At 43.5% G+C, this 14369-nt stretch overlaps 1 pseudogene; it reads right to left on the bottom strand.

The window, feature by feature from the left end:
• The window catches only part of LOC115287105, an 82730-nt pseudogene that overhangs the window by 23196 nt on the left and 45165 nt on the right, over positions 1-14369 (bottom strand).

The raw sequence follows: 14369 nt of genomic DNA, 5'->3' as shown, positions 1-14369 counted from the left end.
GGCTGCCTTCAAATATTTTGAAGAAGTTGGGTGTCCCTGAAATGTACAATTTAGAACTACTTGAGCTGCAAACATAGTACTTTAAATAAATGTCTATTGTAACGTTACAAGAAAATACTAGGAGCATCCATGCCTCAACGTGGCCAGGTTTAGGACCTCAAAGACATGGAAATCCTACTTTACAAAGTAGCTGCGTATGTGGGACTTGTGTCCTTGCAAGGTTATAGATTATGATAATCTAAATAGGCTTAGGAAGGTTTTAGGGAACTGCGTGGATCACAGCTCTTTGATGGATCACCAGGAGAAAGTGGGGTATTTGAGGCACTTAGTTCCAATCAAGGGGCCTGGTGGTATCCCGTTGCCCGCTGCGTGGCCTCCTTAGGTGCCACTGATAGAATGACAGTCACTGCCATGCTGAAGCTTTAAAGTGTGCTCCACACGTAGAAAGGGGGAGAAGGGCAGATGGTAGGAAGCAACTGACCAAGGTGTTGATTTCACTTGGAGCTCTCAGGTTAAGAATTGAGGTTCATAAGACTTTGTTGTGTACTAGGTGCCTATGTATAGATGAAAATATGCTATCCTGCCATAGAAAAAGGTGCTATCCCAAAAATGTGCTATCCAGGGGCACCTGGGTGGCTCAATCAGCTAAGAGTCCAACTCCTGATTTCAACTCAGGTCATGATCTCACATTTTGTGAGTTCCAGCCCCATCCTGGGCTCTGCACTGATAGCTCAGGGCCTGCTTGGGATTGTCTCTCTCTCTCTCCCTCTCTCTCTGCCTCTCTTTTTCTCTCTCAAAATACATAACTAAACTTAAAAATAAAGTTTTCCAGGGAAAGAATAGGTTCTGATTCATGGTCGTTGCCAGTTTCTGTAGGCACACACTCTCTCTCCACGACTGATTGCAAGTGCCCAGCAGCGTAACGACTGGCTTGCAAATTTCCTAGAGATTTAACAACCAGCGCCAGGCAGAGCTGGATTAGGCGGACACCGAGAAGACACTCGTGCACAGGGAGCCTGCAAACTGGCTTTGCAGATTGGCTCCGGGAATACAGGGGGGTCCTCCAACGCCTTTCTGGTTTAAAACCTTAGTTCTGAACCATTTGTGCCTATTCACTTATAGTCTACATTCCGACAAGTCCTCCGATCTATTCATTTTCCCATTAGAGACTTACCTACTCACCCCCCCAACCAGCCATCCTCTGATGAAAATGTTTATTTCCTTCCTAATCTTTGATCCCAGTTCCTGGTCTGGTTCCACTGCTTTTGTGCGCACTGAGGAAATGTCACCTGGTCTGGACCACCACACGGACCTCTCCAGGTCAGTATGTCCTCATCCCCCGAGAGTAGTTCTCCCTTCTGGTGCACCACAGCCCCCAGGTACACTAGCCAGTAGGGTCTGTTTGAGGATACCAGTCAACTGGCAGCAGAAAGAAGTAAAATATGTCCTTGAATGTGATGTCAGTAGAAACTGTCAGGACCCTGGCCCGTACCAACCCCACCCTCCTTCACTGACCCTCTTTTTAAGATATTATGGTATGTATACGTCTTTTTCAAGTTAGATTTCAACATATTTTATTTACTGGATTTCCACAACAATTCTACAAGTCAGAAAGGACAAATATGAGTTCTGTCTTTGATACAACAAAACGAGTAAGATAAAGACAAGTCAAGTAACTTGGCCCATATTACACAGCAAGTAAATTCTAAAGCATTCTACAGGACAACTCTCCTGGTCAGTGTGTCATCTGATACCTATGCTCCCTTGGGCTAGGATCCTCTGGAAAATAGAGTCAGATCTGTGCGGTCACTCTGTATAGACATTAATAAGTAATTTTGATGGTAGGATGATACATTTGAGGATGATGATAAGAGTGATAAATGTTTTCCACCTCCAAGTGGTAGAAATCAACTTCATTTTCCTGATTTTCATGCCTTCACATCCGCATGCCTTCACACTAATTGTTTCCTCTACTTCGAATGCCTTCTACCTGTCCTATTTGCCTAGAAAATCCCCCTTCTATCCCTTAGAACCTGATACATATGTAACCTCTTCCATCAGATCTGTACCTCTCACTGCCCCATGCCACCTCCAAACAGAATTAACTGTGTCGTATGTTAACAATGTTAGACTCAGGATGTCATTATTCGTTTATTTAGATGTTTCTCCCACCAGATGATGGACAAGACCAGGAACAAGGTTTCCTGCTTTTTTGTGTTTCAGTCTCTGTCATGGAGCCTGACAAACTATAGATGCTCAGAAAGCATTTTTTGAACAATGACGATGATGGTGAGGATGATGATGGGGCAGGAGGAGGATTTCACTCCTTTCAAGAGAAATAAAGAGCTTTTGCAACTTTTCCAACCAGTCTTCCGTTTAGAACAGTGTATTAGTTAAGGTCATCAATGCAGGCTACTATAAAATATAATTTCCAAATATAAATACTACAACCCAGCACAAGGCTATTACTTACTCATGAACATCTGGTGTATGTTGGGGCTCCTTTCATTGTGTGGCTTTTCCCATCTTGGAGTCCTTTGCTTCCAGCTCTTCATATGAAAAAAAAAAGTCAAGAAGACATATCAGGCTTTAATACAAGTGGTCTTGAAGTAACAGTCTTCTGCTCACATTCCATTGGCCAGAGCTCAGGAGCACATGGCCCAGCTAACTTCAAGGCAGCCTGGGAGATGGAACCTTCCTTGTGTTCAAGAGGAAGCTCAAAATGGTGAGCACTGAAAGATCCCCGCCCCCACAGTCTGCACTTCTGGATATCAAATATCCTCTCTACTCTTCCTTTCACTCACAAAGCACACTCACCTCACCCCAAGAAGGACAATTCAAGGTCTCATCCAATCACCACCTTCAGATCAATGTCCAGACTTTTTGGATGAGGCACCATCTTTGCCATAAGTCTGATGTAATACCTTTAGGTCTGATAGCCTCCAAAGGTATCTGCTTGTCATCTTCCCCACCATGCCAACCTATGTATAATGGTAGGAAAAGAATGACAAAGAATCCATTTGAAAAGGGAAGTAATGGACAACATGTGACATTATGGTCCACAGCCATGCTAAAACCCCTCCAGATCAGCACCTTGAAGTCCATACCCTCCAGACATGGTGGATGGGTTTGAAGCTTGCCCTAGAAAGGACTCCCTTCTTTGTGCTTCTCCTTGGCTCCATACGAAGTGAATTTTGGGGAACACCCTTCATTCAGAACAGCACCACTTTAAAAGCTTGACTTCTGCTCAGTCTGGCCTGGGTTGGGAACTCAAGAATTATTTTAAGCCTTGAACAAGGAAGGACTTTTCAGGCCCAGGCCCTTGGTTTCTTTGGTAATGCAATCCTCAAAAACTTAGAAGGTATATGACATATTTGCTTTCAGTCAGGTCCATGTGCTGATAACCACACCCAGAGTTATTTTCTAGACATTGCTATCAAATCTACTTTTTTTCTTTGCCTCTTCTTCTCCATGTCTTTCTCTCAACATAATTACCTGAATACATTGAGGCTTTCAAAAATAATAAATGAGGAGAGATTACTTGTCTTTTCTCCATCATCAACAAGATTCTCAAACACTAAGGACATCATATTTTTATATTAAAAATAAAAACTTTTTTTTTGAGAGAGAGAGAGGGCACAAGTGAGTGAGGGGCAGAGAGGGAGAAAGAGAGAATCCCAGGAGAGGCAGAGAAAGAGAGAAAAGGAGAGAGAGAGCAAGAAGCGGGGCTCACCCGAAGTGGGGCTTGAGCTCACACGATGTGGGACTTGAATTCAGGAACCATGAGATCATGACCTGAGCTTAAGTCAGATGCTTAATGACTGAGCCACCCTGGTGCGCCACAATTTGTATTTTTGAAAAATTATATATTATATTAAAATTTTTATATAAAAAATAAAAAAGTTCAAAGCACTTTAAAGTTAATTATGAAGAATTTAAGGCAAGTATAATTTTCTTCCTGCTTCATAAACAATAGAAAATTAGAATAGTAAGAGGTTTCACAAGACCGACCATGCATCATCCAACAAGCTACCAGAACCTTGGTTTGAAAGATAACCTTCTCGATCAAATCTGGATAACACAAGCAATTAGTGTGTAAACTGGCCGTAAATGACAATTAGTCATGACCATGCAGGATGCAGACGGCTTAATCTAAGTGAACTGGTCATCAACACTCTCTGGTCACTCACCTGTCACCTAACTCTCTCTCCTCAGGTGTACCTCAGCCCAAGGGGACAGAGGACCTGATCCACCAACAAGTAGTCATCAGGGGAATAGTATAGTAGAAAAAGCTAGGTTTTGAGTGAAACAGATCTAGGGTCTTCCATCCTGAGCAAGTAATTTGAACTTCTCTGAAACTCAGTTCCTTCATCTCTCATTTGTGAAGTGGAGGAAAAGATATCTAACTTGTATAATATTGTAAGCATCTTAGACACACACACACACACACACACACCCACACACACACACACACAGCATGACTGTTATCAGACAATATGAGCTGGGAGTGGTATTCTCAATGGTCAGTATTTCTGCTCTACTAGGTGTTGACTATTTTAATATCATCCCTGAGTATACCTATTTATTTAGGCCTACAACTGGCCTATCATTTTTCTAGGCATTGTGGAAGACACAGAGAGAAATTTAATGTAGACACAGACCCAGACTTCTGGCTAGTCTTGAGACCCACCATGTGAGGGTACCTGGAAATGTGGCAGGAGTTCAGAGAGGGAATTCATGTGAGCACTGGCTGCACAAGTCAAAGAAGGTTCCACAGAGAAGGTGACTCCATGAGTTTGGAGGATGCCAGAGGTTGGGGGATGCTTCTGCATAAAGTTCAGTGACGTGGAGAACACCGAAAAGAACAGCCAGACAGGAAAGGAGAGCAATTAAAGAGAAATGAACTTTATCACCAGTGCTGCACATTCATGTGGAGTAAAATGGTACTTGATTTTTCTATTAAAAAGGACAAAATCCCCATCCCAAAGAGATCATTGTGTTTCCAGATGGTACTGACATGAGCACAGTCATAATGAATTCTAGTAATTGCAAAAATTTGTACAAAGAGGGAAAATTTAGGATGTTTATCTTTCATATGATTTTGAAAAGGTATCGTGTAGTTGGTGTTTTTCTAATGCAACAATCCTTGTCTTCCTATTTCCCTTCTCAAACGTTCTCTTTTTTCACTCCAAACATCCTCCTACAACAGAGGCATGCCATGTACCTAGGGCTGGGGGGTGGCACATCGTAGGCACCCAGTGAATATTTCTTAAATCTTAATTTGTTTGGTAAAGTTCTGGGAAAGTTTTTGCTCAGCAGAAATGCAGCTTTCCGCAGTCCTCAAATCAGGCAAGGTGAGTAGAAGTTTACTTCCTTAGAAAAAAGGCAGACAGTGAAGGCTGCTGACCAACTCTTACACGGAGCTTACGTGGATGCATAAGGAAGGAAATTTGTACATGTTTTGAAGGATGATGTCTAGTGACCAGAAAGGCAGGACAAAGCCTGTCTTTGGAAGTTTTCACATAGTCGTTGTCTACGTGTCACTTTCCAGGCCTCAGCGCACACCGGTGATGCACTTCCAGCTTTGCTAGGTCTTTCAGCAAAGTACCTTCCTTCCCTAATGCTTCCCCCAAGTTTTACTTAATGATTGAACAACTTAAGACCAAAGTGGGTGATCTCCAACCCATACCTAACAGGTATCATTTTTTAAGTTAGTGATATAATTTCCCCCTTCCTTTAAATCATGATTCCTATGGCTTCCGTCCATCTAATCATTGCTTCCCAGTTTTTAGGTGATGGGTAAATGCCAATTAGAAAAAGGAAGTCATTGCCCAGCATTTTTCATCAAATTAGTATTTATTTTTGTGTACGTGAGTGCTTAATAAAATGGTCATCTTGAAAGCTAAGCTTTGAGAAAAAACGACTTCTGAATTGCAAAAGTTCCCTTTACATAAGCAAAGCAATACTTTGAGTGACGATATGGAATTTTACAGAAACAGAGAGTTTCGAATATGACATAAGAGGCATTCTTACCTGCCTGGGAGAAAACGGGAAGTTGTTCTGGACCAGGGAGGAGGAAGAAATGGAAAATACAACAACAACAACAAGGAAACTAGCCAGTTATGTATATCCCTGAGCTCCCGTGCTCCCCACACTAGAAATTCCCCAGAGCAATGGGGCTTGTTCTTTGCCTTCAGGAGAACATACCAGAATTTCAATCCTGCTCTCCCCTCCCCCCATTCTGCATCTGTGTTGAAACCTCAGCAATATGGTACCCCTGACAGGTGGGTTAACCTGGCTGAGGGGTGTGTTTAGGTGTCCTAGGGTAGAACTTCTGGCTTCCCAAGGCTTGTACTTGGTGTCCGTGGAATCCAGAAGTTCCATATGGTCCTATGAGAGGCTACGATGGTGCTGAGATGCCAGAGGACATGCAGGGATCTGGAATTGGAACAAGATGGCCACAGAGTGCAAGGACTCCACCACTAAAAGCAAGTGGCCAGAACCATGGACAGAATTAAACACACCCCAAAAAACAAATAGAAGAGCCACTTCTTTGTAAAGGCCACCATGCTAGGGTCCCCAAGGAACAGACCAGACCTGTCCTGCAGCAAAGACTTGCAAGGACTTAGAAGTAAGCCAACCCAAACTCTCTCCCCCACCCACCATGACAGTGTTATTAAAGCCTCCTCCCAAGCCCAAGTGCTCTCTATAGCTTGCAGGTGGGAGGGGAGAAGAGCAACCCTGAAAGACTGACATTTACTCCCAAAAGACTGCGGTAAACACAAGAGAGGGGTGCCTTTAGTTGTCAAGTTTAAGTCCCATCTGGTTCGCCTCCACTTCTGGTAAGAAAGGGACAAGGGATCAGAGCAACATGGTGAATTACATCAAAAAGCAACATGCTTTATGCTTTTAACACAGCTGAGTGTAGGGTATGTGATTTTTAGCCCCAACTTTATGCAAAGTTGCTGGTCAAAATGCCCAGAAACCTTCCCCATGCTTAAGTGATATCATGCAGGTGAATTGAAATACATGTTATGTCATCTAAGTTGTATAGTTTTGTAAGGCTTTCCCTCTGTTATGAAACATAAAACACTGTTTTGATTGCATCATAGGTCCAACTGGAGGGAAAACATTAGTTAAGACATTTCCATTTAAGAACGGTTATTTCCTTACCGTCAGTGGAGAAAATAGGGGCATTCCTCATCTTGTTACACTTCGCAGATATTTTACCATTTACACATTGAAGCTTTGTGGCAGCCCTGTCCAGTGCAAGTCTATCAGTGCCATTTCCCCAACAATTTTCTCACTTTGTGTCTCTGTGTGAGCCATGTGCCCTCAACTATGCACTCTGGGCAGACGCTTTTATGCCCAGCGGATCGGTTGCTGGAGCCTCCTGGGATCTAAACCTAACCCTAGCTACCCATCTACACCTCACCCTACCCTAAGCCAACCCCCAAGACTCCCTGCCACCTTTTAGCTGAGCCAGCCCCGCACATTTGCCCTCACATCACTTTTCAAGGGAGATCACAGGACTGGTATGCTTCTGCCCTGGCAACTCCCCTGGGTGGAACCCTAACCCTAGCCGTGGCACCGTCCCCCATGGGGCCCCAGCCCCGGGTTGAGGAACAGCTGGAACCCCAGGCCCAGAAGTTGTGCAAGGTGAATCGGCATGACATAGAGAGCACCCACATGCCATGTCTTCGGCCCGCATGCTCTCGCAGCGTGGGGGACAGAGGTCCCGTTGTCCCTGGACCTGAGCGAGAGATGGTCCCCGGAAATGCAGGGCAAAGACCTGCCGGCAACTTGCCATGCACCCTAAACTCAGTCCTCTGAGCAGACTATTTTACACCAGGCAGATCGGTTCCTGGAGCATCCTGGGATATAATCCTAGTCACGGATCTGCAGCTCACCCTAACCCTAAGCTGACCCCAGTGAATCCCTGCCACCTTTCAGCCGTGCCAGTCACGCACTTCGGCCCTCACTTCAAAAAAAAAAAAAAAAAGGCTCATGTGAGCCTTTGGTGACCTCACAATATTTCAAACTTTTTCCTCATTATCTTTGCTATGATGATCTGTGAGCAGTGATCTTCAACATTACTACTGTAAATGTTCTGGGGCCCCATGATCCACTCCCGTATAAGACAGCAAATGTAACAGACAAATGTTATATGTTCCAACTACTCCCCCAAGCAGCCGTTCCCCATCTCTCTCCTTCTCCTCAGGCCTCCCTACTCGCAGGGCCACAGCAGCATTGAAATTAGGCCAACTAACAACCCTCCGATGGCCTCCCATGTGTTCAAGGGAGAGGGAGAGGTGCACGTCTCTCCCTTTAAATCAAAAGCTAGAAATGAGTAAGCTCAGTGAGGAAGGGATGTTGAAAGCTGAGATAGGCTGAGAGCTGGGCCTCTTGCAGCAAACAGTTAGCCAAGCTGTGAATGCAAAGGGCAAGTTCTTGGAGGAAATGAAAAGTGCTGCTCCAGTGAACATATAAGTGATAAGAAAGGGAAACAGCCTTAGTGCTGATACGGAGAAAGTGTTAGCGGTCTGGATAGGAGATCAAACCAACCACAACATTCCTGTAAGCCAAACCCTAATGCAGAGCAAGGCCCTAACTCTGTTCAATTCTATGCAGGCTGAGAGGTGAGGAAGCTGCACAAGGAAAGTATGAAGCTAGCAGAGGTCCGTTCATGAAGTTTAAAGAAAGAAGCCATCTCCACAACGTCGAAGTGCAAGGTGAAGCAGCAAGGGCAATGTAGGAGCTGCAGGACGTGATCCTGAAGATCTAGCTCACTTACTCACTGAAGGTGGCCATACTAACAATAAATTTGCAATGTAGCAATACATTGGAAGAAGGTGCTGTCTAGAACTTTCACAGCTAGAGAGGAGTCAATCCCAGGCTTCAAAGCCTCAAAAGATAGGCTGACTGTCTTCTTAGGGGCTCATATAGCTGATGACTTTCTTAAAACCAATGTTTATTTACCATCCTGAAAATTCTAAGGACCTTCAGAACGATGCTAAATCTACTCTGCCTGTGCTCTAGAAATGGAGGAATAAAGTCTGGATGACAGCACAGCTGTTTACAACTTGGTTTGCTGAGTATTTGAAGCCCACTGTTGAGACCTAGTGCCCAGGATAAAGATCCCTTTCAAAAGATTACTGCTCACTGACAATGCACCTGCTCACCCAAGAGCTCTGCTGGAGATGGACAATGAGATCAATATTGTTGTCATGCCTGCTGACACAACATCCATTCTGCAGCCCATGGATCGAGGAGTAATTTCGATGTTCAAGTCTTATCATTTAAGAAATATATTTCATAAGACTATAGCTGCCATAGATCATGAGTCCTCTGATGAATTTGGGCAAATCAAACTGAAAATCTTCTGGAAAGGATTCTCCATCAATGATTCATGGGAAGAGATCCAAACATCAATATCAACAGAAGTTTGAGAGAAGTGATTCCAACACTAGTGGATGACTAGTTCAAGGCTTCAGTGGAGGAAGTCACTGCAGGTGTGGTGGTAACAGCAAGAGAGCTAGAATGAGAAGTGGAGCCTGAAAATGGGACTGAATTGCTATAATCTCATGATAAAACTTTAAGGGATGAAGGGCGCTTCTTGAGAATGAGCAATGCAAGTGGTTTCTTGAGATGGAGTCCACTCCTGGTGAAAATGCTGTGAAGATTGTTGAAATGTCAACCATGGGTTTGAAATATTACATAAACTTAGTTGATAAAGAAGCAGAAGGGGGGCGCCTAGGTGGCTCCATTAGTTAACCATCCGACTATTGATCTTAGCTCAGGTCTTGATCTCAGGGTCCTGAGTTCAAGCCGCATGTTGGGCTCCATATGGGTGTGAAGCCTACTTTAAAAAAAAGAAGGGGGGTAGGAAGGGTTGCAGAGGATTCATTCCAAATTTGAAAGTGGGTAAAATGTTATCAAACACCATTACATGCTACAGAGAAGTCATTTGTGAGAGGAAGAGTCAATCAGTGTGGTAAACTTCACTGTTGTCTTATGTTAAGTGACTGCCACGGCCATCCCAGCCTTCAGCAAGCCTTCAACATTGAGGCAAGTCCCTCTCCCAGCAAAGATTATGAAAATCATCTGAAAACTCAGATGATGGTTTGTGTTTTTTTAAGCAATAAAGTAATTTTAAATTAAGGTATTCACATTGCATTTTTTTTAGATATACTGTTATTGCACACTTAATAGACTATAGTATATCATAAATATAACTTTTATGGGTACTGGGAAAGGAAAAAAATTGACTTACTTTATTGGCTTATTTGCCTTATTCCAAATGGTCTGGAACTGAGTCTGCCATATCTCCTAGATACACCTGTGACAAAAACCATAAAGTCATACTCGGGGTTGTGCTAGGAATCTCTATTTGTCACTTAGAAAAATAACACATCAGAAATTCATGGGAAAGACATAATTTGCTACATGTTGTTCAGAGACTTTGCATCTACTATCTTATGATCCCTCCAACCATCAGATAGGTCAGGCATTATTCTCATATTATAGATGAGGAAACTGAAACTCTGATTAATAAATCAAGATTTACTTGTCCAAGGTCACCAGAGCTAGAAGGTACCAGAACTGGTATTGGAATGCACCAACATGAGCCTCCCTTCCACCGCATTGCCCAGGGTCTCACACTTCTGCCCAGCATTTCATACAGACACCCGCCTGATGACTGCACCAGGCTGATGCCTCCTGTCCCTTGGTAGAGGGACCCTGAAATGTTTTGTCAAAACTGCCAACCTCAGGATTTGTCTGACTTAGTGAGAACCAGGAGCCCATGCTATCTCCCTCTCGAGTTAGTAGACTTTTTCTTTTTCCTTCAGGTTCCCTAGTTTGGCGCTAGATGAAAAGAATTATTTTTTTCTCTCTGATGGCCATTTTTGCATCTACTCCAATTAGTGCATTCAATTCTTTAAAGAAAAGCCCAAGTGGCTTTTCTGTTCTTGGGCTCCTATCTTAAAAACCATTGTCTTGACAAATCAGAAGGAGCAGGGAGCTGATTAGCTGGGCTGCTCAGCCTGGCCCAGGGGCCTTCAAATACCTACCTGTTCCCCTAGATGCTGGCCATTTCACAAGAAGCGTGCACAAACCTTCCAGGATGACCTGGAACACCAGCCCACGGGAGCATCCGAGGGGAGCAAGCAGGTCGTCAGAAGACACTTAGAAAAATGCTTTCTAGTATGCAGGCATCACATCCTGTGGAGCCTGAAGCATGTGGCCCGACAATTATGGTGGGCTTTCTGAAGTTGTGGAAAAGACTAAAAATGGCTGATCCCGCGGGACATAAGGAAATATAGGCACTGAGCCAGTGGAAACCAAGAAGTAAGCCAGAAAGAAATGAAAGCTTTTCTGCTTTTCCTTACGATTCCTTTCTACATTAAAAGCCAATTTTACTAGCATTTTATCAGCCAGAGTCCTTTGTCGACAGATACCTCCAAGTTCCCAGACCAGGGAAAATGGAGATTCATAAAGATGTTTTGAAAACTGTCAGCTGAAATGCCGTTGTGAATCATTAATACAAATTAAATAGTGTCTGCCTTTTTTTTAATGATTGAGTAATAATACTTACTTTATGAAAACAGGTAATTCATATTTAGAATGTTTAGAATGTTTAGTTAACCAGAATGTTTGACTTACGGGACAATTTTGCTACTGAGTGGGCTAAGAATTGACCAGCTGGTATCATGCAAATCCGGTTACCTCCCAAATGTGATAATTTTTTAACCACATGACCTCCAAGTCCTTGGAACTCTCTGTGCCTTACTTTTCTCATTTAGAAAAGAGGGTAATGATAGTTTCCTTCCCAGTTGTTACGCTTCTTTGAGATAGACATATACATGTGCCCAACACATACGTGCACATAGGAGAAACGTAACAAATACCTCTTCAATTAAAAAAAATTCTTTTAAGTCTACTTATGTATTTTGATAAAGGATGACAGCATGAGTGGGGGGGATAGAAAGAGACTGAGAGAGAGAGAGAGAGAGAGAGAGAGAGAGAGAGAGAGAGAGAGAATCCCAAGCAGGCTTTGTGCCAGCACAGAGCCCACTGAGGACCTCGAATCCACAAAGTGGTGAGATCATGACCTGAGCTGAAACCAAGAGTCAGACATTTAACAGACTGAGCCCCGAAGTCTGCCCCAACGTACCTGCAATTCTCATGATGATGACATGTTTAACACTGCTGCTACGAGGTATTTCATATCTAAGTCTTCCCTTTGTTCTAACAGCCTTTGTCTACCCTTCCATCTTGGCATCATGTACCTGCCCTGGAACACTGGGAGTCGCCCCCAGTTCTCTGGTTGGGCCCCCCTTTCTCAGGCAAACACTAAAGAGCTGTTTGGGCACATCTGAGACTCAGAGGCGAGCTCTCCCCGCTGCAGAGACGCCGCCCTCGGCCCTCGTCTTCCTTTCCCCCATCATTTCCTCTTTCTCTGGGCCAGACCTGGATAAACTTGTGGTTTCCTTCCTTCGCGCTCTCTGGAGAGCTGAGTGCTGCACACTTGAAAGCCTAAAAACTTGTCATTTCCACCTTGAACTAGTGGCTGACCTAACCAGACAGCCTGGGAAATGAATTAGTGTCCTTAAGCCGAGGCAGAATGTGAGCAGTGACCCAGCTCCCTTAAGCAACTATGGAAACTGTCAAGCGGTAGTTAAAGTTCCCTTTTTCCCAACCCCTTTAATTATGTTGAAAACTATGTCATATTGTTTTTGAAAAAGTTAATGAAATAGTAGGTAAAGGTGAACCAAGGAACATAATTTACTTGGATTTCCTTGCAAGCTTTTGATAAGGTCCCTCATAAAAGGCTATTAAGGAAAATAGATGACCAGAGGGCTATGGGCAAAAAAGTCTTTTTGGTGTATTAAAAACTGGTTAAGCTATTTTAAAAGGAAGAATCACTGACGCTGGCTACTTCTTGGAGTGAAGAGAGGTTAATCACAAGCTGTCCCCCGTGTTAGTGTTTGGACTTGAAGTGTTAGAAGAATTTATAAAGGAAAAGAAAGCAAAGTTGATCAAAGACACATAACGATTCACATGCATGAGCTTTCCAGAGTGTTCGGCATGAACGAAGGCTCCTTGTCCATCGCCCGGGAAATACAGTCCCCGAGAGGGAATTGGGAGTGGCCCGGAAGCTTCCAAGGATGGGAACCAAGCTCTGAAAACCCTTCAGAGAAAGACAAAAAAAAAAAAAAATGCTTTTCATTTAGTGGCCTGAGCACAGCGAGGCCTGAGACTCGAGGGAAGGGCATGCCAACCTTGTAAGCGTCCTTCCCACCCTCCCAGCAGATGGTGGTTTAAGGCCATGAAAAATCAGAAATGAGAGGCATGGGTGGAAAGCAGTTAGGCAGTATGAAGACACCATTTTGCATGCTTTTCATTCCAAAATTGTAAAAGAATCACTCTATTGGTGAAGGAGAGCCAAAGAGTGAAACCCGGGAATAAGGCTCCCTCCCCTGGGTAATTCTCGTGTGGGACAAGACATACCTGAGACTTGTTTACCGCTGACTCTAGGGGGCAATGGGAAGACCTTCCTGTAAGTGCTCACAATCTAACCATACGCTTTTTCTCACAGCCTCACTGCTCTCCCCACCCCCACCCCCAATATTTTCACTGTCGAACAGGACAGAAGGAATTACACAAATATCTGGACGCTGAGGAGGCAAAGCCCAGCTCCTCTCCCAGCCATGGCCCTCATTAATCTTTCTGACACTCTATTGAGTCTCACCTGTGTTTCTTCTGGATCAAAAAAGTCCCCAATGCCAAAGTCACACAGCCATCCGTGGCAAAGAAGTTAATTCGAATCTTGGTTGTCCAAACTTTTCTTTTGCCTTGTCAAGTCATAACTCTAGTTGATATACAGGGTGCTGTTTGCACGGTAGGAATGACTTTATTTTAAGAGGGACAGAGAGAGTGCATGAAATAATATATTGGGCCTAAAAATACCCTCTTGAAGAATCCAGCAATAGACCCCCAGAGATATAGTCAACTTACTTTTGACAAAGGTGCAAAACAGTTTAATAGAGAAGGGATGGCCTTTCAAACAAATGGTTCTGGAACAATTGGTACTAGAAACAATATTTTTTTTCTACTAAAAAAAAGAAGAAAATCCCTAATCCATACCATAGACAAAGATTAGCAAAAATAGATCATAAATGCAAATGTAATTACAAAATTATAAATTCCTATAAGAAAATAGAGGAGAAAATCTTTGCAACATTTGGGTTAGACAAGAAGTTCTTAGGTACAACAGCAGAAGTGTAATTCATACCAGAGAAGAATGGATAAAACTGGACTTGATAAAAATTCAAAGCCTCGAGACCTGAGTCATAAGCAGGAACTGA

This window comes from Suricata suricatta, chromosome 3 (assembly GCF_006229205.1).
Source record: "Suricata suricatta isolate VVHF042 chromosome 3, meerkat_22Aug2017_6uvM2_HiC, whole genome shotgun sequence".
Classification (NCBI taxonomy): domain Eukaryota; kingdom Metazoa; phylum Chordata; class Mammalia; order Carnivora; family Herpestidae; genus Suricata; species Suricata suricatta.
This window is presented reverse-complemented; position numbering and strand designations above follow the sequence as displayed.